Source organism: Spermophilus citellus (assembly GCF_964194105.1).
Source record: "Spermophilus citellus genome assembly, chromosome: 13".
In the NCBI taxonomy this organism is placed as follows: domain Eukaryota; kingdom Metazoa; phylum Chordata; class Mammalia; order Rodentia; family Sciuridae; genus Spermophilus; species Spermophilus citellus.
In genome coordinates this window covers 8,722,907-8,750,822 of record NC_138193.1, presented here as the reverse complement: position 1 = coordinate 8,750,822, position 27,916 = coordinate 8,722,907, and the positions used below count along the sequence as shown (strand labels likewise).

Sequence of the window (27,916 nt, the reverse complement as noted above, 5' to 3'; positions counted from 1 at the left end):
CCCAATTAACAGGTTCATAAAAAGATAAAGTACAATGTTTTTTGCCTGGGCCTGGGAGGGCACTAGAATTCAGTACCGATGGCAAGAGTATGTCCATGTGAGTTCTAGAGATGCATAGTGGCGATGCCTATGCACCAATATGAACATGCTTAATGCCACTCAACTGTGCACTCCAAAATGGTTCAATTACAAAATGGATGTTTGGTGTTGATTACCACAGGGTAAACACTTGGGAGACTGCTGATTGACTTATCTTAGCATAGTTCGTGTTGTGATGGCAGAATACAAGACACTGGGTAATTCATAGCACAGATTTTATTTCTCAAACTTGGGAGGCTGGAACCAAGATCGGGGGCCAACTTGTAAGAACTTTCTTGTTGTGTCCTCCTCGGGAAGCAAGTGAAACAGGGACAAGGGCTGCTTTGAGAACCCCCTTCCCAGGGAAGGAGAATCCATGGCCTAAGCACATCTTTAAGTTCTCACCCGCTAACACATCATAATGCAGAGACAGAAGAGAATGACAGCCCATGCTCCCCAAAACATCCCAACTTCTTGACTCCATTTCTGCAACATTTCACAAGTCATGATTTTGGATAAGAGTCAAACTGAACACATGGGGAGAGGGCTCTCTTCTCGGCTCCTGCTTGCAGTGTTGCATGTGGCCTTACAAGCCATCACTGAGGTTCTGCACAACAGCTCCGACTGCCCTCCTACTACATCCCCATGGGGCTGACTCACACTCAAGTCCTGAACACTCCCAAGTCCAGAAACCAGAAACATTACAAGAAATCCAAGGGAGATTTGTTCAAAGTCCTCCAAAAACACCAGTGCACACAGGCTCAAGTCTCTTACAAAAATGGCAGAGTATTTGCATCTAAAGGCTGCATATCTTCTTCCTGTAGCACTTCCATTATCTCCAGATGACTTGTGACACCTAATACAATGAAAGGGCAGTGTCACTCTCTGTAACACTGTAAGATCCAGGAAACAATGAGGAGAGAAGAATCTGTCCAGAGAGCACAACTCCTTTCCTGATAGTTTGGATTTCCAGCTGGTGGGGACCATGGATGCAGAAGAATGGGTGCAGGGCCAACTGCACTTTCTTGCTTTGCATTGAGGGGAGAAAACACTGCAGCCAGGATGAGGGCTTCTAGGAGCTGATATCCTTCAAGTCAACATCTGGACACATCTGACCTTCAGGCCAGAAGACTTTCTTGCAGGGGATCCAAGGACTTGCCTACTGTTGGAGGAATCCAAAAGAATAACTTACTTCAAAGGGCATCAAAGAGGTTCAGGAGGGAGGGAGCCAACCCAATTGTCCAGACCACTTTTAGAGGTCAGGGGGTGGGTTCCAATGCCAACACCACAGTCCCATGGAGAATTCTGCAGTGTGTTGGTGATTAAGGAGAATGTGTGAATCCAGGGGTCACTAGGTCCTCTCAGCCATAAGGAGGGAACCTGCCATAAAGGAACTAGGACAAGGGTGCGAGGAATGCTCACTGGGGGGAGATCTGAAGGAAGGAAAGTGTACTCATTAGAAAAGTGTCCCTTGAAAATTCTTAGCCAAAAGTCGTGCGAACTTGTGTAGAAAAAGAGTCTTTGCACAGGGATGAAGCTAAGAGCTCACATGATGGAATAAAGCATCAACTGGGCCCAAATCCAATATCTGATATTCTTGTAGGAAGAGGGGAGTCTGGACCCAGAGACCAGGGAGAATTGGGGAAACAGCCTAAGTGAGGATGGTGTCAGGAGGGGATGCCCATATGGGAACCACAGATCATGGACAGCAGTAGGAGAGTGGGCAAGGGCTGACAGAGTTGGGGGGACACTCCCCTAGAAACCTGGGAGGGGTTTTGGCATTGGGACAGCCCAACACCTATCGTGTTGAGCCTCTGGAGCTCAACCGAAGGCTCTTCCTCTGCTGTAGGCCACCCAGTTAACAGGGTTTGGTTGCAGAGGCCTAGGACCCAGCTGAAGGTCTGAGCATGTTGGCCATGCAGGGTGGATCTGGGCCGCAGACACCCTCATCAGAGACTGTAGGGTCTCAGCCCTGAAGCAAGACAAGCACTAAGTCAGGCCAGGTGGGGAAAGGGCTTGGCACACACTGTGGGGGCTGGTGCCTGTGTTATTGGGAGCACTTCTGACCCCAATTCCCTGATCTGCTGCCAACATAGGCTACAGAGAAGGGTAGAGGGACACAGAGCATGGATCTGTCCCACTCAGCTGGCCCAGGCATATACCATGGCCAGCAGCCTCGTGCCATGCCCGTTGAGTCCCGAAGCGGCCCCCTCTTCCCGTCCTGAGAGCTCTTCCCTTCCTCGTGTGCCACTACCTTCCCACTGTCTCTGGCAATATCTACTCTGTGAGATGACAACATCCCTGGGTACTGCTCTCTCATCCCAGGACAGTGTGGTCCCACACACCCTGGTGAAATGGGCCACCTGGAGCCTGGACCTGGAGGTTGTTGAGGCTGAATGGCAGGTGTGGTCCTCTGGCAGTTTATTATTTAAATTAAAAAACAAAACAAAACAGGTCTTGGTGCTCAAAAATATTTGATTTGCACATCCTCATCCACACACCCCAACATTTTCATTATTTCTTCAACATATGAAATTTGACTAGCAGAAAGTTAATTTTGTATAATACAAAGTTGATTGAAATAACATTGGTATAAATAATCAATCACCATACTTTCAATTTTTATTCTGCTTTCTTGTTAGAAACCACTTGGATACAAGAGAACAGAGGACAGACTCATGGAAATGCTTGAAATGACAAGAAGCTCCCACTCAAGCTCAGCATTCAGTCCTGGACAGGGTAAGATCAGGCCACTTTGATATCTGCTCCAAAGAGTCTACCAGACAGAATCCTCTGACTAATCCCTGACTGAGCCACAGGAACTGGCTAGAAAAGCCTTCACATCCTCAATACATTCTTCACTTCAGAATACTGGACAACCATTGATATCCATCTCTCGTCACCTTGCTCCCCAGCCAACCATTCTTCAACAAATTCAAAGGAGCAACTCATGCAAGCACACAGAAAGGGGTGTTCACTACGCACATCCATGTGCGAAAAAGACAACTGGTATTTCTTGTTTGGGCCATTTCAAATGAAATCCCTTCTGCATGACCTCCACAAACCAAACGAAAATATTTGTGAAATTCCCAAGTAGAAGACAAGATACACTTGCCAAGGAGGCAGTGCCAAGAATTTTGACACTCCAAATGTAGAGTGTGTGTTTAGGAAGCAGTCCCAGTTTCCATGAGAGAGTCCCATGAAATCAATGAGGAAGATCCATGCTCTAGCCCTACCATGCAAGTGATGTGACTTGAAAGAGTCACTTAGTCTTAGCAACCGTCACCACTAACCACTAAGTCAATGAATAAAGGTCCTCAGGTGTCAAGCTACACAATGTGGGATGAGCATGGATGAGGATGGTGGGAGAAGTCTCCCCCTCTAACACAATTAGGGAAGGCTCTGCCTGCCCTCAAGTGGTGGGGGGCCTGGGATCCTGCCACAGAGGGGGGATTCCAAACCTCACATCCCCTGACCCAGGCCAGAAGACCAGGTAGAGTCCAAGGACCCTGGGGCGGCCCAATGGCAATAAAGGTCCAAAGGAACTAGGGATCTGCCTGGACCCTCAATCCCCTACTCTGAGCAGGGCTGCATGACGAGGCCAGAGGCCATCCACAGCAATCTGCCTTTACAGGAAAACTGAGGGACTGCAGGCTGCCTCTGGCTCACTGAATCAGGGTGGTGTTTTCATAAAGCAAGACCACTTCCTCACATTTGACCAGCAGCTCATGCGCTGACAGCACAATGGCTGGCTTGACTCAGGCCCTGAGAAATGAAATAGAAAATTCATAGCAAACCCATCTTTAGCTCTTCCACATCATCAGGGGCTCTGATTCAATTCCATCAACAAAGGGGTCTGAAATGGTGTCTAAACATGCTGGGGACTCACCTCTGTGTGGAACTCTTCAGGAAAAAGGGGATCAAATCTCATGAAGCAACTCTTCTCTCTTCTAGCCCATGGGCAATGCAAGGAACCTGCATGATACCAGAGGCTCACTCTCTCTTCTCATGTCTTCTGGAAATGAACCATTAACGCTTCCTTCAAGGTGAAGCAGAAGCCTGCATTCCCAGCTGCACAGAAGTGTCTGAGGGCACTGTCTCCCTTAAAACCCAAGAAGAAAAACCAGGTCATTAAACAGGCACAAGGATTAGAGTACATGATCAATGATCCCTCCTCCCTGGAGCCTTCCACATGCCCATCTTCCACATTCACAGAGCAATGCTTGGCCATTCTCAAAGACCAGGAGACCATGATGCTCATCACCAGGAAGTCAGTAAGGAACATGAACAGAGCAGCATGGATTGCAGAAGGTGGCACACCACGGATCTTCAGCACAGCTACTAGAACACAAGAGCTTAACTTCAGTATTGACTTTCTGACACCTACCAAGTACGATGTTAGTGTCAAGCACAACATCCAGCATCCAAGTAGCAGGTGACTCTCCGCACACATTCACAGAAGTGGGCATCATCTGCATTGGAACAAGGAAGTATCTTATCCTTACTCATAAAAATCATCAGACACAAAGAATAAAATGGATGCAAAACTTCTCATTTCACTATTACGTAGCTGTTGAAATTCCCTATTAAATAATACCTCCTCCAAAATAAAAAGTATCTCAGACATGTGTCAACTGCACAATGGATGACATTTTAAAAATTACGGTCTTTACTTAATAATTATGTATGCGATATGCCTAGTACGACTCTTTGGGAGAGGAGCACATAGAATTGCATCTTGGAAAAGCTAACATTTGCTGATAAATGTTACTGCTGATGTCAGGCATGGTGAAGTGAAAATTGGATTACTTTAAATATTCCACGAATGCAATGTTGTAGGACTGGAATCCCTGATTTATAGACAGCATGTGGTTTCTATGAAAGCCAGTGACGGAGCAGGAGGAATGAAGCTGATTGAACAGATGACATCGGGGGATACTGAGGGATAGGCCAAACTGAAGAACATGTTCCAGCTAACTACTGATATATGGGCTCATGAGCCCAAACCTGTGTTTGATAAAGTACTCATGTAAAAAGTTCTACCATTTATAAGTGTGTCATTTAAATGGGATCTAGATGCACATCTGATAAAATGGCCTGTAAATTGATGAACTTCATGCAAGCGAAAAAAACAGATGATGGTAGATATAAAGATAAATCCTTGTCTTCACCAGGATGCCTAGAAATAGATTTTATTTGGCTAAGATGCAAATATCTTTAAACAGAATTTCTGATTTCTCAATGACTTTATTCAGTATTATACTGCACAGATCACAAGGTTTTCTTTACAGAATAGTCTCTTCTTCTTCAAGCCTCACATAGAAAATGTCTCACAGGACATATGAGGGGAATGATCCAAGGGATGAGAAAATGGCTGAAACCATTCTCAAATGTGCACATTGAGCCTGAAGGTTTGGAAATGGGACCAGACACATTGCCTCTTCAAGACTGCAGTAGGGTTGCAGGTGTACCAACAACTGTCATGGCTCCATGTCACTAACTATGCCTAGCTCTCCTCAGAAACCTGAGGATAGCCAACAATCTCAGTTTGAAGGCACCTAAGGTAACCTAAAAGAATTATCACCCTATTGGATCCATGAATTAATACATATCACAACTTGACCACTTAAACCAAATCCCAGAAAACTGGAAACAGATGATCATTTCCTCAGATACCCTGACTTCCATTTCATTGCCCAGAGATATTTTGGAAAGAATAAAATAGAATTTCATGCTTTGAATATATTATCCAACACTTTTCTTCCCAAAATGCTAGCACAATTTCTGGGTTCACTTTCTCTTTAGGAATTTTACTAATTGTTTGAAAGTTCTAGAGGGCCTGTGTTGATCTCATAATGGACAAACAATCCAACATCCCCAGAGAACTTACATGTGCGATAAGAAGAAAACAAGGTCAAGCGGAGGAATGGGCAGGGGGATCCAGAGGAAGCTCATTTTCATGGGAGAGAATCCCCCAATGAAAAGCATCAGAATAGAAACTAAGAAATATACCAACAAAAACAGTGTGCTAGCTACTCAACATGCACAAGTCAGAAACCTAGAGAAGAGAATGCTGGCCATATGTGGACAGGTTGAGCTTTCAGAAGAGCCACCTGGCACTGCTTAGTCAAAGACGTAAACAGACATTCTTTGACCCAGAAATTCCACCTGTCCATACTTTACCTACATATTGCTTAAGCAAGGGGACATGCATAGGGATATTTATCCTCATGTTCCTTATAGACTTGTCTGTGTTGACAGGGAGTTGAGGGCCATCAGGATGCCCACAGCTGGGAAAGTCAAAAGCTAAACTGTGACGGCTGCCAATCTGGATCTATTCAAAGAAATCAATGAAAAACAACAGATGGACACATGACAGTCAAATCCCGGAATTCAAGTTCTTGCTATCCTACCTACCAACAATCATGCTTGGTCAACACAGTGGCATACCTCAAGGCAAAAAAAAAATTTTTTTTAAAAGAAAATATTATGTCATGATTACTTTTCTTCAATGCAACAAAGGAAATGGCAATATTTCCCCATCCGAGATCTGTTACTCTGTTATGCATACTACATGAGATTATTATGGACATGCTTACAAATAATTATCTACTCAGATACTTTCTGTGACTCACCAAATGCAAAGATCTAGGAAGAATTAAAGTCTCCATATGTGAATTCATCATCAATTTATGCCACCTCCCAGGACTGTATTCATTTATGAATGGATTAATCCACTAAGAAGGTCAAAGCACTCACCATCAAATGCTTCCCCGAAAACCCATGTGTGAACATTGCTTCACTGGGAGAAGAGCTTCAGCACATGAGCCACAGGGGCAAATCCTGATGCAAACCCTAGCAGTGTCTCTTTAGCAGGTCCAACCTGAACTGAGACATTCTGGAGTCCAAGGTGCTTTTTCATTGAAAGGTGGTAGTTTGGTTTAGTTCCTGTGCACAGTCTTTCCTCAGGAAAGAATCATTGAGAAAGTCTTTGGTAGAACTGTAGCTGGATCAGAGGGCCCTCAGGTTTGTGGCTCAGGCCTGACCCTGGCAGAGACTCTCAGGTGTTGCAAGTGTCCTCTGATATACCCCTTGAGAGTCACTTACCACCCATTGGCTCTCTCTCTTCAGAGCTGAAGATCCCTGACAAAGGAAATGTCTTTTATTCCATGAATACTCGAGTCAAATATGACTTCAGAGAAACAACCCACCAGCAAGTGAGACAAGGTAAAGGGAAGGAAGATAAACACCCTCCTTATTCACTCTTTCCTCCTGGTGCCACTGCATGCTGAGGGCCATTGCCAAGTAGGAATGACGCATCGAAATTTCCTTGCCAGCGTACCCCATGTTAAATGGATTTGCCTTGGAATTTCGCTGTTGACATTGCATGTGTGTTTGAGAAAGGTGACCCTGCTCAAGGACGAGGGTGTATCCAGATTTAGGGTGTATCCTTCAGTTTGAGGAAGTATCCCGCTCCTTGGGTTTAAGGCGTTCCCGGTTTTAGACTAGTTTAGGGCATTCCGGTTTAAGACAACATGGGTTTTAGGGAAGTTGGAGGTTGAAGATTATTGCTGCTGGGAATAGGGCGTTCCTGCTGCCTGAGTTCCCGTTGAGTTCTTGGGAGATTAAGAAAGTATTTGGAAAAAAGCCTCGTGGAGTAGGTGAATTGGGCGGCAGCAGAACTGGGACTTCCCCAGAACATGTGTAGAGGCCGGTGTGAGTTCGGGCATAAAGAATTGCTGTTTGAATCAACAAAGCTGTGAGTGGCTTGTGATCTTGTGTCCAGCCAAGACATTGGCAACTGCACATCCACACGAGGAGGTAAAAACCCTCAGCTCCTGGATATATGTTCTAGGAGCCCCATAGAACAGGCTGGGGTGGGTTACAGTTTCTGGGCATTGCTGATGTTTCCATACCCCACAGTTCTTCAAATCAACTTTGAAGTCCTCTGCAATAAAACCTAGGTTCATGGCCACCAAATGGATCAAGAAGTCCAGTGTCACTGGAGTCATTATTTGCAGATCTTCAAGGACCTTCTACAATAAGCGGGTGGGAGACAGCTGTTTGGTTCATTTCAGCTCAGAGGAGCAGAGCAGAAAAAAGTACAAGAATGTCCTGGTAAGCCTGGCAGCAGGGGTGTCTCCTGGTGCTTATCCCAGGGCAGGGAACTAACACATATCAAAGGCCATTTAGAATTGGAGCTTCTGGATGGTCAGGAAGGATAGACAGAAAAAAGAGAGAGGTCAATGTGAAGGGCTTGACCTGAGATGAGGGAGAGCACCAGCATGTCCACCCATCTGGGGGAGTCTGTGGTTTAGATCCTGTGCATAATCCTCCTTCAGGGAAGAATCATTGAGGAAGTCTTTGGTGGAACTGTAGCTGGATCGGAGGGCTCTCAAGTCTGTGGCGCAGGCCTGCCCTAGCAGAGACTCTCAGGGGTTGCGGGTGTCTTGTGGTAGAATCCTTGAGTGTCACCTACCAATCCTCTCCACCTCTCTATGCAGAAGTAATGTCCCTGACCATGCAATCATCTATTTCTGACCATGCAATCATCTATTTCTGACCATGCAATCATCTATTTCTGACCATGCAATCATCTATTTCTCCATGCATCCTCAAATGAAGTATCATTTCCTCGTAAGAAAACATCCCACCATGAAGAGGACCCAGGTCAAGGGAAAGGAGGTAAGCACCCACCTTATTCATGCTGACTCCTCGTGCCATTCCACATCCACACAAGGTGATTAGAAGCCTCATATGGACATATGTTCTAGAATGCCCATAGAGCAAACTGGCAAGTTGGAGTGGCGTTCAGTTTCTGGGCTTTGCTGATGTCCACCCCCCACAGTTCTCAGAATCAACTTCCAAGTTGTCAAGGCTGCTTTTAAACAAGCAGGTGGGAGACACTTGCTTGATTTGCATCCGGTTAGAAAAACAAAGCCAAAAGAATGCCAAGACTGTCCTGGTAAGCCTGGGAGCAGGTGTGTTCCTTCGTGTTTACCCCTAGGCCGGGAACAAACACTCATCCAATACCATGGACTACTCATGCCCTTTTGAATTGGAGCTTCTGGATGGTCAGGAAGGATAGATGGGAATAAAGAAGAGAGAGGTCAGTGTTAAGGGCTTGACCTGAGATGAGAGAGAGCACCAGCATGTCTACCCCCGTGTCTGAGGGAGTCTATCAGGTGGCAGTGTGTAGGCCAGAAGTGCGGGGGCAATATGGGTGGGCTCTGATTCAGTTCAGTAAAAAAGATATCTTAAATGGTTTCTAAACATGTTGGAGACTCACCTCTGTGTAGAACTTTTCAGGAAAAGTGTTATAAAATCTCATAAAGCAACTCTTCTCTCTTCTAACCCATTTGCAATGCAAGAAGCCTGCATCATACCAGAAGTTCAGTTCTTTCTTCTCATGTCTTCTTGAAATGAATCACTACCACTTCGTCGAAGTAAAGCAGATGCCTGGTTTCCCAGGTGCACAGAAGTGTTTGAAGACACCCTGTCTTCCTTAAAACCAAAGAAGAAACAACAGTTCATTGGTGGGGCACATAGATTAGAGTACATTATCAATGATCTGTCCTCCTTGGAATCTTCTACATGACTATCTTCCACACTCAAAGACCAGGAGACCATGATGCTGATAACCAAGAAGTCAATAAAGAACTTGAAGAGAGCAGCACGGATTGCAGAAGGTGGCACACCAAGGATCTTCAGCACAGCTGCTAGAACACAAGAACTTAACTTCAGAATTGACTTTCTGCCACCTACCAAGTACAATGTTAGTGTCAAGACATGCAGACATCCAAGTAGCAGGTGACACTCAACATCCATTCATTGAAGTGGGAACTATCTACATTGGAACAAGGAAGTATCTTATTCTTATTCATAAAAGTAATCAGGAAACAAAGAATAAAAATGGGTGGAAGACTTCTCATTTCACCATTATATATCTGCTGGAATTCCCTATAAATAATAATATATTTTAAAAACAGTGTTCTTTACTTAATTTTTATGTATGCTATATACCTACCTAATGCTCTTTTGGAAAAGCTTACATTGACTTTGTGTGTGTGTGTGTGTGTGTGTGTGTGTGTGTGTGTGTGTGTGTTACTGGGGACTGAACCCATGGCCTTGGGCACGCAAGGCAAGCACTCTACCAACTGAGCTAAACCTCCAGCGACACACTGACTTTTAAAAATCTAGCATTTGCTTGTAAATATTACTGGCTATGTCAGGCACTGCTAAGTGAAAAGTGAGATTTGTGATATTCAGAGAATGCAATGCTGTAGGACTGGGGTTCCTGATTCATAAACAGTATGTGGCAACTATGAAAGCCATGAAGGCAGAAGGAGTAGCGAAGCTGACTGAACAGATAACAAAAGGAGATACTGAGGGATATGCCAAACTGAAGAACATGTTCAAGCCAACCATTGGTATGTGGGCTTGTGAGCCTAGATCTTCTGTTTTGAAAGAATACAGTGTTGATGCAAAAATATCTAAGAGTTAAAAGTGGGTAATTAAATAAAATGCCATCAAAATACACAACTGATAAAATGAGCTGCCAATTTGTGAATTTAGCTCAAACAGAAAAACAGATGCTTATAAAGAGAGAAAACCTTTGTCTTGTCCAGGATGCTTACAAATATGTTTCATTTAGCTCAGATGCAAATAACTTTAGATTTCTGATTTCTGAATGAACCTATTAAATATTATACTACACAAATAACAAGGTTTTCTTTATAGAATATTCTTTTATTCTTAAAGCCTCACATATAAAATATCTCAGAGAACATATGAAGGGAATAAGCCAAAGGATGAGAAAATGACTAAAACCCATTCTCAAATGTGCACATGTAGCCTGAAGATTAGGAAAAGTGACCAGACACATTGTGTATTCAATACTGCACTGAGGCTACAGGTGTATGGCTATCCTGATAGTGATGGCACCAAGTCACTAAACATGCCTAGCTTTCCTCAGAAATATGACGCAAAGCCAACAGCCTCAGTTTGATGGCACCTAAATGTTTCCTAAAACAATTTCTGTTATGGTTTGGATGTGAGGTATCCCCAAAAGTAAGACAATGCAAGAAGGTTCAGAGGAGAAATGATTGGGTTGTAAGTATCTTAACCCAATCAGTGATTTAATCCCAATAGGGATTAACTGAGTGGTAACTGAAGTGGTAGGGGGTGGCTGGAGGATGTGGGAATTGGGGAGTGGCTTTAGGTTACATATTTGTTTCTAGAGAGTGGAGTCTTACTCTCCCTGCTTCTTGATCACCATGATGTGAGCTGTTTCCCTCTGCCATGATGTTCAGCCTCATCTCAAACCCCAACAAATGGAGCCAGCCTTCTATGGACTAAGACCTCTGAAACCTCAAATCAACTTTTCCTCCTCTATAGTTGTTCTGGTCAAATCCATTGGTCACAGCAGTGATAGAACTGACTGAAACCACCATCAACCTATTTAATCCACTAATTAATACAATACCACATTACCACTTACCCCAGAAAATACAATTTTAAACTGACAATCATTTGCTTTGATACCTTTACTTCCATTTCGTTACCCAATGATGATCAATTCCATACTTCAAGTGATACGGTTTTATTACAGAATGTCTAAGATCTTATATTTTATCTCAGCCCACGTTATTGTTTCATTATTTTATAAATAATAAAATATAAAATCCAAGATCTGTTAAGTCAGATTGTTGTGAACATTTCCGTAAGTCATAATCTACTCAGATACTTTCTATGACTCACCAAATACAAAGGTCTATGAAGTATTACAGTTGCCATAAATGAATTTATCACCAATAGCCTTGATAGTCAACAAGAGCTCCACTAGTTGCATGGGTACTTGGCACCCATCCAGCCCTGGTAAAGCAGAATCTGTAGTTTTATAAATTCCCAGGGGAGTTGAGTAAACATTGCAGCTAAAATTTCCAGCAAGGAACATTCTGATGGTGACTTGCATGTTACTAACAGAGTTTCTTCTTCTGTGAGTAGATGTGACAGACCAAGATGTCAGTGAAGAAATTGTGCATATTAAAATTAGAATAAGAAAACTATTTCCAATTAATGTCCACCTACCCTAGGCATCGAAGCAGTGTCAGAGGATATGTGATTAGGAATGCATAAAACTCACTATGAGTGTCAAGAAAAAACTTTATTACAATAGGCAATTTAACACTGACTCCCTAAAATCTTTTAAAATATTTCTGTGATCACATTGTAGAACACCCCTTGACCATAGTTCACACACAGCTCACAGTTTTCAGTATTCATTGTGAGTCTTATTCTGTGATTCCAGGGAAATTCAGCACATTTGCTATTCACAGTTTAGAGCATTAGCCCACCACAAACACAGTGGTCAGCCTAGGCCCTTCCACTTTCCCTCTCCTCAGGGGATTCCCACAGCCACAGTGGTGTCCAGGGTTGTGTGTCCTTCTGATGAACAGTCAGTGGCCACGCTGGAACTGACCTCAACACCAGATCAAGCTGGGCCCAAGAGTCACTAGTCTTGGGTACCTTGTCAGAAACATAAAATATCTCCCAGTGCCTCCTGCCACCACATGATATGGCTACTGCCATGGTCTGGGGACATTTCTATCAAAGTTAGAAATACATTACAATTCCTTTGGGTCAGATCTATGGGAGCTCCCTGTTAGATGTCTAGCTGACTTAGATGCCCTGGCCAGAGCAGGACTTCTGGATAGAGCTCTGGACACAATTCCATACTGAGACATTGACCAGGCACCTTATGTCATTGTCTGGTAAACATTTCAATGAACTGAACTAGTTGATGTTTAAAACTTACTAAGAATAAAAAATGCTTCATTATTCCCAATAAAAACAAAATAGTTATCAATTGCCATGTTAAAAATGATTCAAAGTTCAAGGCCAACCTCATAAACTTAGCAAGTCCCCATGCAACTTAGTGTCACCTTAATAAAATAAAAAATAAAAGGGGCTGGAGATGTGCTCAGTGGTAAAGTACCCCTGTGTTCCATCCTTAGTATGAAAATTAAAAAAGAAAAATGAGTTGTTTCTGGAAGGTTGACCATTTGTGAGATAAGTGTTCTTTTTTCCTAACTCATGATATATTACTGGTTATTGTCATTGATCCATTTCAATATCCTTTCTACCCTCTTTTGTATCAAGTCTTCACTTTTCTCTTGACTCTGATTGTAGAATATAGAACATGAAACTCAGAACCCAGCAGAACTTATTGGAAAGAAATCAGATGACAAAGTTCCAGATAAAGGTATCCATTATACCTCATTTGATGTTAAAAAGCAGAATCCATGCCAAAATATTCATCATGTCCTGCTGAAATCATGATATACTTTATGCCTCTATCATGGGAAAAGGTTTTCATATTTTCTTGTGGTCAAAATAATTTTTAAAAAAATTGCTGCATATTTCAGAGGGTTTGGAGAGTTTTCTGTGGGTCAGAAAGATAACATATGTGATGAACAAGTCAGTGAAAAGAACTGTTTAAAAACAATAAATGTAACAAAAGTGTTTCATTACCACTACAGGAAAGGGAAGTTTGTGGTCTAAAACCACAAACCACCTGTCCCCAGTTTCCCTCCAGAGTTCTGGCTGGTAAGGTAAAAATACACAAAGTTTAGCCAGAGGTGGTAAAGACACTTCACAGAGGCTTTATATATCAGAAGGATTCATTCATTCCAAAATACTTATTGAGGGGTCATTGTGTACTTGGCAATGTTCAAGGTACAGTTTAAGGCAATGAACACAATCAAATTCTTTCCTTGTGAAAATTACATTGTAGTGATGAGAAAAATGAACATGAATAATATATGTTAGCTGGATGTTTTAATAGGACACAGGGAAAGGTACTAGGGATTACAATAAAAGAATTGAAGGAATCTCCTTTATTCTTCCTCAAAATTATACCTTCGACTTCCTAGGCTTGGTCAGATGATATGCAATAGGGAACCAGAAAAAGACAACAGAGGCCTCAGACCACTTATTCTTCACACAGTGGTCTCAATGCCCAATACCCTTGGCCAGCCAGGCAGTAGCCTCTCCCTGAGTCACAAACCAGTCTCCCATTGATTTTGGTTTGAATGAATGGAATCACAGGCCACCTGCCTCCTGGCTATTGGTGAACACAATGAAAAGAATAGGCCAACTCTGGACAGGGCAGAGGGGTGAGAGGGGAAGGGAGGGCACAGGGTGATGTGGAATGATGGGGACAGTAATGATGGTGGAATGTGATGGACATCATTATCCAAAGGACATGTACGAAGACATGAATCGGTGTGAACATTCTTTATATACAAACAGAGATATGAAAAATTGTGCTCTATATGTGTAATAAGAATTGTAATGCATTTCACTCTCGTTGTTTAAAAAATAAAATCAATTAACTATTTTAAAAATAAAAAATAAATAAAAATTTAAAAAGAAGTATATGTCATAATAATTGGAACTTAAATCTCATGAAAGAGAAATAAAAACTCATTCTCAGGGCCCAAATGACCTGGAGAAGAGGAAAACTGCAACTTCAGGCTGTGTGGGCTGGCATGGGGGGAAGGGAAATTATGAACTCCCTCTAACCTTCCATGTGGAGGAAAAGAAATTCTAAACACGAATCCCCTCTAACTGTCCTCTACAACCTAAGGGAAGGGTGGAGGAGAAAGTGAATTTCACTGAGGATGATCAGACTTCGGCACACATGCTCACCAAAACACTAAGTTATAATCCCAGGACCACAGAAAATTCCCTTTCTTCGACGTCTTACCCACACATTACTCAAGGCCTATGTATCTGAATTCTTTTAACAAGCACATCATGTCCAGATTTCAAGAAAAAAATTATCAGGCAAAAATCACAGCTTGTAGAGACAGTGCATGCATCAGAAGCCAGACTCAGATGGCAGGCAATGATCAGACCAGCACTGTCAAGCAACTGTGACTCATAAGCCAAGCCTCATGATCTGCTTATTTCTGCCTATCCTAACTCAGGTCTTCGGGAAAAGGGATGAGGGAACTGAGAGCAGGGCAGGCAGAGGGAAGAGGCCTCATTAGCATGAGAGGAAAATACACCTCCTAGGTCAAGGAGAGAAAATATTGAAGGGGCATGAGTAACTAAAGATAAGTGAAACTGAGAGGACCAGGAGACCTGTAAGTTTCAGGGTTTAATCAATGCTTAACTTGTATATATACTGCACTAGAGGAGAGTTAGGAAAAAGACAAAAGGCTGGTCAGTTTGCGTGCTCATTGCACATTCTAATACATATTATGTCCCATGTGAGCATGTGGCTTAATAAACATTTTTCTGATGTCCATCTGTTACAATTCGGGTATGAAGTGCCTCCCCCCCCCCCCCCACACACACAAAGCTTCTATGTTAACGCCACGAATGTTCAGAAGTGAAGTGATTGGATTGTGAGAGCTCTGACCTAAAGAGTGCATCCTAGTTGGAATGACAGGGTAGTAACTCTAGGCAGGTGGGATACTACTACAGGAGCAGGGTTACTGGGGCTGTGCCCTGGCAGGATGTATTGAACACATGTCCCCTTCCCACCTCTCTTTGCTTCCTGATCCTACTATGTGCTGAGCAGCTATTCTCTGCTGGGCCCTCCTCCATGATGAGCTGCCCCACTCCAGAGAAATCGAGTCAGCCATCTAAGTAGGGACTGAGACCTCTGAAACCATGTGACCCCAATAAACTTTACCCCTATCAGTTGTTCTTATTGGCTGCTTAGGTCACAGTGGGGAACAGCAAATAACAAGAACAAAAAATCCAATAGACTGGAGGCAAGTACCAAGATTTTACATAGGTTTGCTAGATTATGGGTCCCCCTGCTGGACACAAAGGATGCAATAATTCTGAATCACCAGATCCTCCCAACCACTTGGAGTCACCTATAGGGATTAAATCTGGAAAAGCAAAGTCCATTTGCAGAGGATGTAAGAAAAAAAGAAAACCCCATAGACATTTCCTGTCCCTGGAGTGTTATGCAGTGGATGCTTGCTTCTTTCTATAGAGTCATGCTAATTCTCAGGCTTTTAAGTTAGCCTCATTTGGATAAGACACATCCAGAGTACACATTTACCAGCACTTTCTGGAAAGCAAAAGATTTCTGGATACATGTACTAAGTCCCCAGACATTTGGGCTTATGGAATACTAAACAATGACTAATTGATGAGTCAATAAAGCTGTCCAGGTCATGTTTACATCAAAATGGGAAAACATCTTGATTATTCCAATTAGTGAAAAAATGCACACGGATGCAATGTCAGATATAAGGAATCCTTAGTCAGAGGAACATTTTTGCACATAATACAAAACAGAGAGAGAAAAAATGCAACGCTCATGTACCCACCGCTTAAGATATCACCAGCACAGGGGAAGCCAGTGGATATCATCTCAGAGAGCATTCCTTTTCCTTCTGTCTGATATTTGTGATTCTCATTCCCATGCAGTTTTGATACTTATCATAATCAAGCTTACAGATTTAAATCATCATACTATAGATATATATTCTTCCCAAAATTTCTTTTTCTGTTGGACACTGTGTCTGGCATATTCATCCATGTTCAAACAGAGTCCTGGTTCTTTCACTGAAGTTTAACATTTCAGGAATGAGTAGAATAAACCCACTTCTCTCTTGGTTTTATCATATATCATAATTTATTTAGATGTCTATTCCCCTATTGCTAGGTGGTTAGGCTGATTCCAAGACTTTGCCCTACCCTCAATGCCACTCTGATTATTGCGACCATGTTGCCTTGGGAGTTTATATCCAGTTTTCCTGGGTATAAACCAAAGTAGGAAATTCCTGGGTCACAGTGCTATATATATACATACAGCATGACCAGATATTGAACAAAGGCAAAGTAGATTGAACCAGTTTACACTCCCAAAGTTGAGAAAGGTAACCTTTTCACTTCTTGACTGGTCAGTGGTTTAAAGATCTCATTAAAATTCAATACTTTTTTATGATTCTATACCCATAGTCTGAATTCTTGTTTTTCAACACTTTCCTGTTTGCAGACATCATTGCCCACACTAAAATACCCTCCTCCCTTTTTAGACCTTAACGTTATTTCACATTCAAATATCTCCTGCTCTTTTTCCAGTAGAGAATGTCATAGACAATAAACCTAAGATACACAGAAATATAAATCTTCAGTTTTTTCTATAATTAAGCTTCACTTCTGACTATGAGCCTCATGTTATTAAAAAATAAGAAATCACACTGAAATCATGTCCTGATGAATATGATTAAGTTGCCTATTGCTAAATCACTTTGAAAATTATTACCCAAGTTCAGAATTTTACCATTCCCTCTCTGTCTTCTAAGGAGAGAATCTATATTAAGGGGTGGAAAGGTAATAATTGATGTTACTGGGGGAAAAACTGCATTTAGAAACATGGAGACCACTTGGAAAGAAAATCAGACCAAGATAAAATGGGACAGCAACAGCAAAGACAGTGAAGGAGATCAAACAATTTTGCCCCAACTGTGAGCTGAAAACCATGCCAGAAAGGTAAGACATTTTATATATAATCCACAGCTAGTCAGCCTCCACAGAAGCAGTTAAATAAACCCAACTCCTGCCTATGTATAAGGAATTACAAATTAAACCCAAGGGAATGCCTCTGAAATGGGTTTTCTCAGTAATCTTTCTAAAAGGAACTCATTGAGGGATCCTTGCTGGATGAAGGCTATGGAACACCCTCAGTGGGGTGGAGCTGACCCCAAAGCAAAAGGTTCCCAGGCAGTGCTAACCCCACCTCATGCTACAGTCACCACAGGACTCAGGTGAGGGCCAGCCAATTGACACCCTATCCCCTTCAGGGTAAATGGTAAAAACCAGTGGTCTGCAGGAGCCAGTGTAGAAGCTTCTAAACCACAGATTGCTGGACAGGCTGCACCCACAGGTCCTGCACTTGTACATAGCTGGCAAGCACTTAGCACTGCTACACAGAAGCCCCACTGGAGGGAAATAGGTGCACAAGTTCAAAGCTGCCAGTCTAAGGAGCTCAGATGAGGGCAGGTAAACGGACACCCCACCCTAGTCACATATTGATACCCAGGTGATCCTCATCAGCTAGGGTGCGGCTATTATGCCACAGACCACCCACAGAGAGCCGGCATTCACAGGGCCCACAGTTGCAGTCAGACACCAAGGCTACTGCTAGTAAGTCGCCCCTGCAGAGGGAATCAGTGCTCAATGTTCCGCAGCAGCCAGGGACAGTCCTGCACCCTGCACTCCTGCCACTAAGGGAAACAGCCAGCAGATGCAACGCCCTCCAAGTATGCAGACTCAGGATGCTGAGCTGACTATCAAGCACCAAGTGGCAGGAAAAATCACAGAAGCCAGGGAAGTAGCTCCTATGTTCCAGCACCTCTAAGATGGTCCATGGCTACAAGCCCCAGAATTGCTAGTCAACTTGATTCTCATTCAAACACATGAACTCACAGAAGGCAATGGCTGAGGAGAACCCCAAGCGGCCAGTGGAGAACACTGCACAAACACAACAGCAGTACACCCCACAAAAAGGCTCACAGAGGAGCATCACACGGACAACAGCCACCACCCAGTGTGCCCAGATATAAGCCCACCAACCTGCATCCTCTGCACTCCAGAGGGTGCAAAAACTCAATTCATAAAGGAGAAAACACAACTTTTCAAGCACAAGTTCAAGGTTTAAAAACTCAGCCAGGAACTGCATGAAAGAGAAAGGGAGAAAACAGATGAGTCCAGACACTAGATGATGTGGAGCCAGATCCCATTGCTGCAGACGAGGCTGCTCCCATGAAAAGTAGCAAAAGTTCCTCAAGACCTGGAGAACTTCAACATGAAATGCAGTTTGGAGGAGCAGAACATTCTTTAGTTGTCAACAATTAAAACCTAGTGAGAAGTGAGAAAACATATCACTGGAGTGGATATGGATCCATAGGTTCCCCGTACATTACTAGTTGAGGTGAAACTTATTTCAAATACTTTGCCATTTGGCAATATCTTCTAAATGTGAATTGTCATAAATTTTCATGCAGCAATTCATCCCATTTTCCTGTGAGTATACTTTGCACATTCATAAAGAAGACACATATTATAAATTTCATGGCCAAGTACTCTAATTGCATGAACTCTGGCATGACACCAATGCCAGTAAGCAGTGTAGCAATCATGGTGAAGTACAATGTTACAGATGGGCTTTAGGGAAATATTAAATGCAAAAAAGCCCTAATACATCAGAAACAATATGACATGCTATTCATGAAGTTTAAAACTAACATGGAAAAACATTTTCAATGATATTTACAGATGCAACGAAACTTCACACAAGGCAAAGAAATCATGAGCATGAATTTAGGATGATGGTTACCTTGGGTGTGGGAAAGTAGTGGGTAGGATAGGAAGGGGTGGAGACCACAGAGGAAAATGCATATCATTTTTGATATCCTAGCCTTTCTTTTGCATTCACAGCTGATTCAATTACAAATATTTCAATGTGATGGAATCAGAGACTGCAAAAATAAAAGTCAACTTTAGAAAACATGAATTTATTACTTCAGAAAGACAGAACATGTTCTATATTTTAAAAAGATATATGAAAGAATATCCAGATATCAAGAATGAGCTTTTTAAACATTTAAATCCCAAAATAGAGTGGTAAGAAATCAGAAGTCAGTGACACTTCTTAGACAAAATGAAAATGAAAGTCAAATGGACAGGGCCCCTGAAAAGGAGCCTGCCACTCCTCTTGCTTGCAAGGGGACTCTGTGACATAGGCCAGGCAGGGAGAGTGGAGGCCCAGAGCAAGGCCCACACAGAGCGCTGGATGCGCATTACTTGTAAAATGACTGCTGTGGGTCAGGACACCAACAACCAATCGCCATCTGCATTAATAGTCATTAGGAAAATATCGCTCACAACCATTTTTCTACCTCTAATATGTGACTGTATTCCATTCCCCATGAGTAAGGTCACAGGCACGTGTCCTTCTGTCTTGCTTCTGTCTCTCATCCCAGAGGCCCCTGGTACTCTTTGGGCTCCAGGACTGGAAGCTCTCTTACCATAGGGGTTTTTGGTAAATTGATTTTTTAAATTCAGTATATGTGTCAGCAGAATGCATTTGGATTCATTGTACACTACTGCAAAAAAAACCTTTTCATTTACCTAATTGGACACGATGCAGCATTGCACCCTATGTTACTCATCCATGTACCTGGGGGAATAATGTCCATCTCATTCCACCATCTTTCCTGCCCCATACGTCCTCCCCTCCCCTCCCTCCCATTTGGTCAAAATTTCTCCATTTCTCACATTCCCCCCATTTTGGATCAGCATCCAGTTCTCAGAGAGAACATTCTGCCTTTGGTTTTATGGGATTGGCTTACTTCACTTAGCATGATAGTCTCCAACTCCATCCATTTACCTGCAAATGCCATCTTTATATTTTCTTTTAATGCTGTGTATTAGTCCATTGTGTTTATATGGGACAATTTTTTTTTTAAAAATCTGTGGCAGAGCATCTAGGTTGCTTCCACAGTTTAGCTATTGTGAATTGAGTTGCTATAAACATTGGTGTGGCTGCATACTACAGTATGCTGGTATTAAGTCCTTTGGTTATAGATCCAGGAGTGGGGTAGCTGGGCCAAATGGTGGTTCCATTCCAAGTTTTCTAAGGAAAGATAGGGTTTTGAACTAGCCATTGGTCACCCGATGGTACTCCATGGGTTCCTCCAAGCCTGGCTTGCATCTGCCTCCCCCCATTCTCTGGGATGAGCCAGATGCTCAATCGTGTCATCTGCAGTAAAGATGGCTTTCCTATGTCCTGTCCCTTATCAGCTTGCAGTGCCGGGTCTGCCCCCAAGATGGAACTGACCAGTGGATGCACAGGCATTGCTCCAATGTCCTGCTACCTCCTGAGATGGAAGGAACATCTCTGAGGTTTGTTGTATATCCACCCCTACCCCTGCTTCTGCTGTCTCTCCTTGAAGTCTTAAGTGACCTCATTCCACTCATTCTAACAAGACTTTAGACATTCCCCTTCTCCCAAACAATAACTTTTCTCCTCTGATGGATACCCCTCATTCAACACCCACATTTGCAAGTTCCTGCAAAGATAAAAAAATTAGGTGCTATACTAAAATTCTCAGAACCGATGCTCTAGCATCAAAAATGCTGCAGAGACACTTAGCTACACCACGGACAAGCTCTGCCCTTCACCTCAGGTCCTTCCCTGCTAGGAAAGGAGGCCAAGGGCTGTCCAGATGCAGCTCATAGAATTGTCTCTGTTCTCTGGCTTTGATTCTTCAGAATCAAACACACACACACATACACACACACACACACACACTATCTCTCTCAATGAAATAAAATTTGGACCACGGCACACATATCAATATGGTAAATACTAATTATTTACAGAAGAAGGTTCTAGACCATGTGTTTGCTTGATGCTATATTTTTTATTATTGTCTCAAGAGGCTAGGAGCAAAGAGGATCCTGTGGCTGTCCTCCTTAAAGTCTTCCATGGCTCTTCCTTTCTGGCAAGTCTCATGGGTTGCACAGCCAGGAAGGGGAATGACTTTGGAGGCCAGAGCTAAGGACAGCCCAGCCTGTGAAATCAGATTTGGTGTTTTCTGGCACAGTTTGGAACACTGACACCTGAGCACAAAGATCTGTCCAGAGAGTCAACTTTGAAAACACTTGTCTTTACACATGGAAGGCACATCTTCAGGGAAAGATTAAAGGAAGGAAATGTGACTTATAATTACTGCTAAGCATGTGTTAACATGGCCCTTGATGAATGCCAAATTTATGCCCTTTTTCCAAACCACACACACACACACACACACACACACACACACACACAAATTCTAACACTTAAAACATCCATGACATCCTATGAAATAATATTCAAAAATAGGTAAAATTAAATGTGTAAAGGAATTTCAGAATAAGCTGCTGAATTTATAAAATGAATCAATTTTTAAAACCCATCAATATGATGTCTCGGGGTAAACTATATCAAATATATGTTTATTCAGTGCAAAGTGTTGGCTTCCTTCAAGAAAATGTTTCATGATAGAAATAGGCCAAGAACCAAAACCTGGAGATTTTTTCAGTTGAGAGAAGCCAGGAACTTTGTGTTTCATTGGAGAGCTTCTGCCTAAATCTCAGAAGCTGGACCTCAATGACATGACCAGATAGTGGGTTTATTGGAGAATGTCCCCCATTCCTAAAATGATAGTATGGACCATAGCCCGCTAGGCCAAGGGTAGTTATGGCTTCTGCCTTCTACTTGATGCCATTTTCCCCTCTCTGCTCCCCCCAGCTCACTCTTGAAAGGCCTTCTGTTCTGCCAGCCATAGTGACACATGTGGGCGGACATGGGAAGTCACAAATCTGTGGGGACCCTCTCAAGCAAACCTTGTTAATGCTGCCATTTATCACAGGGGCAGGGGTGTGGGCTCTGGAGGGCTGGGCGTCCTGTCATTTCTCCCATACCCTCTCCCAAGAGAGCAACCATGTCTCAAGCAGCCAGTTCCCACCTTCCATTCGCAGAACTAAAAGTCAGGCAGATGCAAACCCCAATGCTAGCGTGGGCCCTGGAAAAGAAGCCACCACTCCAGGTGACAATAGACTTGACTGGGTGCTTGGGGACTGAAGCAAGGTAGTTCTCACCCAACTCTGCTCCCTCCTCATTTTCAGCAGGCCTCTGCCTGCAGCTAGGAGAGGAGTGGAGCTTTCTTCCTCACCTGGCCCCGCTGTCTCAGCGCTGCTTTAGGGGCAAACATGCAAGTAGGTGAGTCCAAAGAGGATTATTCCAACTCAGAGTTTCTTTTCTTCTAAATTAATACAGTAGATGTCCACTTTGCGTTTCTGAGAAGTTCATGGTATCCTAAGAACTCCATGTCACTTTTGCTACTCAAAGTGGGGTCCCTTGGTCAGCAGCACCAGCATCCCTGCTCAGAGCCTGTGAGAAACACTGCCACTCAGAGGTGCTGGAGTTTTGCACTGACAGAAGCCATGTTTAAAACAAGCCATATCGAAGCCATACCTGAACACACCCAAGTTCATGTGCTTGTACTCCACACTGGGTTCCTCACCTTGGCGCCCCTGGCCCATCAGGCCAGATCCTTCTTAGTCCGTAGAGGTCTTCCCCATGCAGTATAGTCATTCAGCAGCACCCATGGCCTCTACCTGAGTTGTGCACCAGCACCCCTGACTTGTGATAACTCAAAAGGTCTCCAGGCATTGTCAAATGACCCCAGGGGAAGGGGAAAGTCACCTGTGTTGAGACCCATCACCTTCAGGGTCACCTGGGACCTTGTTACAAACACACATTTTCAGACCCCGCCCCAGATTGGCAAAACCAGGAGCTCCAATGGGGGCCAGGAATCTGATTAACTCTCTGCAAGACACAGGCACTCTGAGGTGGAAGAGGACTCGGGAAAGGCCCTGCAGTCAATCACTATTTGGTGACAGACAAGTCACAGGGGCCACAGCATGACCAAGAGATTGTAGGCCGTGGGTAATAAAGAGCCCAAAGCTGGAGCCACATGGGAGGGTTTGCAGCCACACTTCCCCCTGTGCTATCTCCATGACCTTGGCCAAGTGACCTGATCTGTCAGTGCCTCAGTTGCCACCTATGGACAACAAAACCACTGTTCCTCCTGCATCTATTGAGGGATGAGGAAGCTTTTATGATAAGGTGCTTAGAAGAGTGCTCCACACCAAGGGTTCGGACACGTCACCTACTGGTCTCATCTTCACCATCACTTTCCTGTCTTGACCCAGATTGTTAAGTCCCCTACAAGCCAGCCAGGCAGGTGCTTCATTCTCTGCCACATCCTCGGCAGGGAGCCCTGGCCTGGGCTAGATCAGGCTCTCAATGAACATCAGTGGAGAAAGGCATTGCAGTGTGGGAAGCCGTTCTCGCACGTGATTGGGCAGCTCCCTGACTGGGTGTGAGGCCTTCTGGCTAAACTGTGTCAAAACTAATCCCCACCCTTTCTAGGTGCGAGAGCCCATCCGTGTGGGGGTGTGACTGACCATTGACCCTGAGACCAATCACTGACCCTGACCTTGGAATGCTGTCCCCCTCGACCTTCATTGGATGGAATTTTCCCCTGAATTTCTTGTTCCCCAATAAAAGGCCATCCTCTGGCATGCTCTCTGTCTCTCCTGATAGTCTTGTGTAACCTCGCTGCCCACCCGGTGGCTTGAGGCAGGAGCCAGAGGGAGAGCCGTCTCAGACCTGTTCAAAGAAAAAGGTAAATTGAGTTTATGTGTGTTTATTTTGATCTCACTAGTTAACTTCATGCTTAGAACTTCTAGTATGAGGCTAGCGTGCTGGTTGCACGGCTGAATTTGCAGTGTCCCCAAGGACATGAGAACACCAGCAGAAGCCCTCTGTCTCAGGGACTTGAACTTTGCTATGGATCCTGTATGTTCTGCAAAGGGACCTCAGCTTCCTGGATCCGATTCTATTAGAAGGTGTCCTTGCAAATGTGGCAACTGGGCAAAAGTGAGCTTCTCCATCCATGTGGATTAGACAGGACCTCAGGTAGATCTACAGGCATGCTGTAACCAACAGTCAATCAACACATGCTTAGAAAATCATGGAAAGACTAAAGATGGGGGCGGGGTGCTTCACAGATGCCTGGTGTTTTCTTCCTCTACTTCTAGGTGTCTCTCTACACTCCTCCTGAAGTCAGTTATACAACTATCCCCATTTCAGATATGCAAATACTGAGGCCCCAAGAGGTTACAGACATGCCCAAGGTCATTGTCTAGTAAGCAGTGAAAGTGTTCCTCTCATGCTGGTCTCTGATTCCAAACCCACACCTGCCTTTCTTCCCAGGGCAGTTCCTGGTCTGCACATAGGGATGACATGCCTTAAGACTGGGAGGACAATCCTACTTTCAAACCTTCTACCTCACGTTATGCTGAAGACAATCCTAAGCAGCAGAGCACGTGTCTTATTTGGTTTAAAAACTCCATCTCTGGTAGTAATGAGATCTCTCTGCCACAGCCCTGCCAGACAGCCACCTGGGAAGAAGGCAGAGTGACCACAGGAGTGTGGAGAGAGAGGACAAGATTTGGGAAAGCAAAAGACATAGAAGGAAGAGCTGAATATAGAACAGACAGGACCAGCAGAGACAGCCCAGCTGAGAGGCTTGGAGCAGGGCTGGGGTGAGCCAGCGCATTCCACGGGTATTGATGAAGGTCTGCTGTGTGCCTGGCACTATGCTGAGAAGTAGATGCTGCATTGGGCAGTCTCTGTCCTTGCCCTGCTAAAGATCCCAGTCTGGGGATTCAAAGCTGGATGACATTGTCCAGCACTATGCCATTTCTTCACACCCCAGCTGACCTCCAGCCCCCAGCACCATGGCCCATTTGCCTACAGTGCAGGCCAGCAGCAGCTTCCCGTCATGGCTGGCAGGAGTGGGTGGAGAACCCCCAGCTCTCTCACCCTGTAGGAGGGCTTCTATTAGTAGCATGATCTACATGGACCCCCAGCACTCCTTAGCAGGACTGTGCTTAGTCACTCAGTGACAACAACTGGCGGGTACACCCTGTCTTCCAGTTCCTAATCACTTCCTGTTCCCACCTGGAGTTTTCTAGCATCACCTCCCAAGAAAACTACTTGCTAACAAATCTGGATCGCAGGTTCCCTACACTTTAACCTCAGGGAAGCCAGAGCACAAAAGAAGGTTCTAGAAATGTTTACAGTGATCCCAGTCTATCTGGCCATTTTACCACTGTTGTTGGTTCTCCTTGACTGCTCTGACTGCCCTGATAGGATTAGGAGAAAAGACAAGCTGTATTTTGGCATGTAAAAAGAATTCAGGACAAGTCTCTTTCACACAACTTACCAAGTAGGGGCATATGATGTACCAGAGTTTAGGACTTCAAGGCTGCTGTAAGGTGGTTCCCGGGCTCTTCTGGTCCTCACCATCACTCAATGTCTTTTTGTTGGTGATGTAGTTCAGCAATGGATTACTGGGCCAGAGACTTGTTCAATATTCCTCAGCAGTAGTAAAACGCTGTTGCCATTATAGGTAGCCAACTCCAGTAGTAGCATGATCTACATGGACCCCCAGCACTTGCCCCCAATCTGCCCCCCCCCAGCAACCATGCTGTCTAAAATATACATCATGCTTAATTGCTGTGGAAGAATTCTACATCTAGCCAAACCACAAGAGCTTTCAAAAGCCAGACCAATAACATTTAGAGGATTATCTCTCCAAAGCAAGCTTGCCAATGCCTGAGCGCCCACACACTCTATTGGCACCAACCTCACCTCTTTGTAGAATGCACACATCCACCAAGATATCATCGCCTGTGGTGGTTGAGCTGGCCTCTCCAACAAACAAGGTGTTTTCAGATGCACGTGAATGAATTAGTACTTACCAAAAATACTGGAAGAAAAAAATTCACTCTCTAACATATGATGACGGAGCTGCTCTGTGATCTAGACTATCCCCCACTCTCCTGCATCCTCTCTGTTTGCCTCTGGCTGGCTGGACCGCCACCTCAGCCCAGAATGATGTGTCCTTTCTAGTCAGAAGCCCTGTAATGGCTTCCATTTCCAGGCCCTGATTCCTGGTTATCTGCAGCCAGGTCTCGGTTTCAAGGTAGTCTCTTCAGATCCCTTCCTTACCCTAACCACAGTGTGGGCTCTGGCCCCACCCATTACTCTCCACACCACCATTCCACATTATGGTCTTCCTGTCCCTCTCTGTGACCCAGGACTGCCTGTGACTGACTCCTCCAAACAACAAGCTGTTGAACCAGGTGGCATCAGAAGGTAGATGCCGCAGTCTGGCTGGGCACAATTCAGGAGCCACTTGACAAAAGAAACAAACTTTATTTTTAGAACCACACATGCCAAACAAAACAGCTCCTCCGGAAAAACCTTCAGAGCCCAACTGCCACCACCGGCTTCCCACAAGCCTCTCCACCTCCCCCACTCCTCCTGCTCTTGAGGCTGATTGGCTGGGTCGCGTGGGCAGAGCCAAAAAAAGTCCCCCAGTGAGCAGCTCAGTGGCCTGAAAGGGCGGGGAAACAGCCCAATGAGCATCACCGCAGAGGAGCCAATCAGTTGGCAGCTAGAAGTTTGCTGGGGCCACTGTGAGCCAATCATCAGCTGGCAGCTGGAAGTTTGCTGGCAGCTGGAAGTTTGCTGGGGCCCCTTCGGCTGTGGCTCTCAACATCTCCCCCTCTCTGTTTAAACAACAAGCATGTGGCTTAGGAACGGTGCCTGCCTTAGGTTTTCCAATACATATGGTCCTTACCATTCATCGGATGAGCTGACCTCAAGGCATCAGCCTCCTGTCTTAGGTTGGTACCATTGCAATTGGATCTTACCTGTCACTGACTATGGGTCCAGTATACAGCCACACCTGTGGATAGGTCTTTGTACCAGTGGGGGGGGGTGAGGTTCTTTGCCTCACCTCTGTTGGCCCCCAAATTTTAGCTGAACCACCATGACAAGCAGAAGGGAGGAAGATACATCAAGCCAATTGATGGCTCCTTTTGGAAAAATTGTACCACCGATGACATCATCAGCAAAAATACCCTAACACTACCACAAGTCGCTGCACCAACAGATAGTTCACAATGCATACAAGTGAGTTCACAATGCATACAAGTGATACATAGTCCAGGAAAGTTCTGCAAGCAGTTCAATGATGGCTATTGCAGAAGCTGTAGATTGGTTTTATCTTTGTTTTCACCAGCACTGGGATGAAGATAGGAATTCTGGCAATAATGGCTAAAGAAAAAATTATGTAACATTCCAGAAGGCACTAAAAGAAAACAATTTTCTTAACAA

At 44.2% G+C, this 27,916-nt stretch overlaps 2 long non-coding RNA genes across 2 annotated transcripts in view; both read right to left on the bottom strand.

Annotated features, from left to right (window-relative positions):
- Positions 1 to 451: 451 nt before the first annotated feature.
- On the bottom strand, positions 452 to 6,770 carry LOC308632286. The gene is made up of 4 exons (XR_014018488.1): positions 6,714 to 6,770; positions 4,466 to 4,550; positions 3,968 to 4,180; positions 452 to 1,240 (listed from the first exon to the last, which is right to left on the bottom strand). It is a non-coding gene; the product is annotated as an uncharacterized lncRNA (long non-coding RNA).
- Positions 6,771 to 8,710: 1,940 nt separating this feature from the next.
- Positions 8,711 to 27,916, bottom strand: part of LOC308632288 — an 827,867-nt gene continuing 808,661 nt past the window's right edge. Inside the window, exons 2-3 of the long non-coding RNA XR_014018490.1 lie at positions 9,368 to 9,582; positions 8,711 to 9,145 (exon numbers count right to left, since the gene is read on the bottom strand). This is a non-coding gene — a long non-coding RNA (uncharacterized lncRNA). The remainder of the gene's footprint in view (positions 9,146 to 9,367; positions 9,583 to 27,916) is intronic.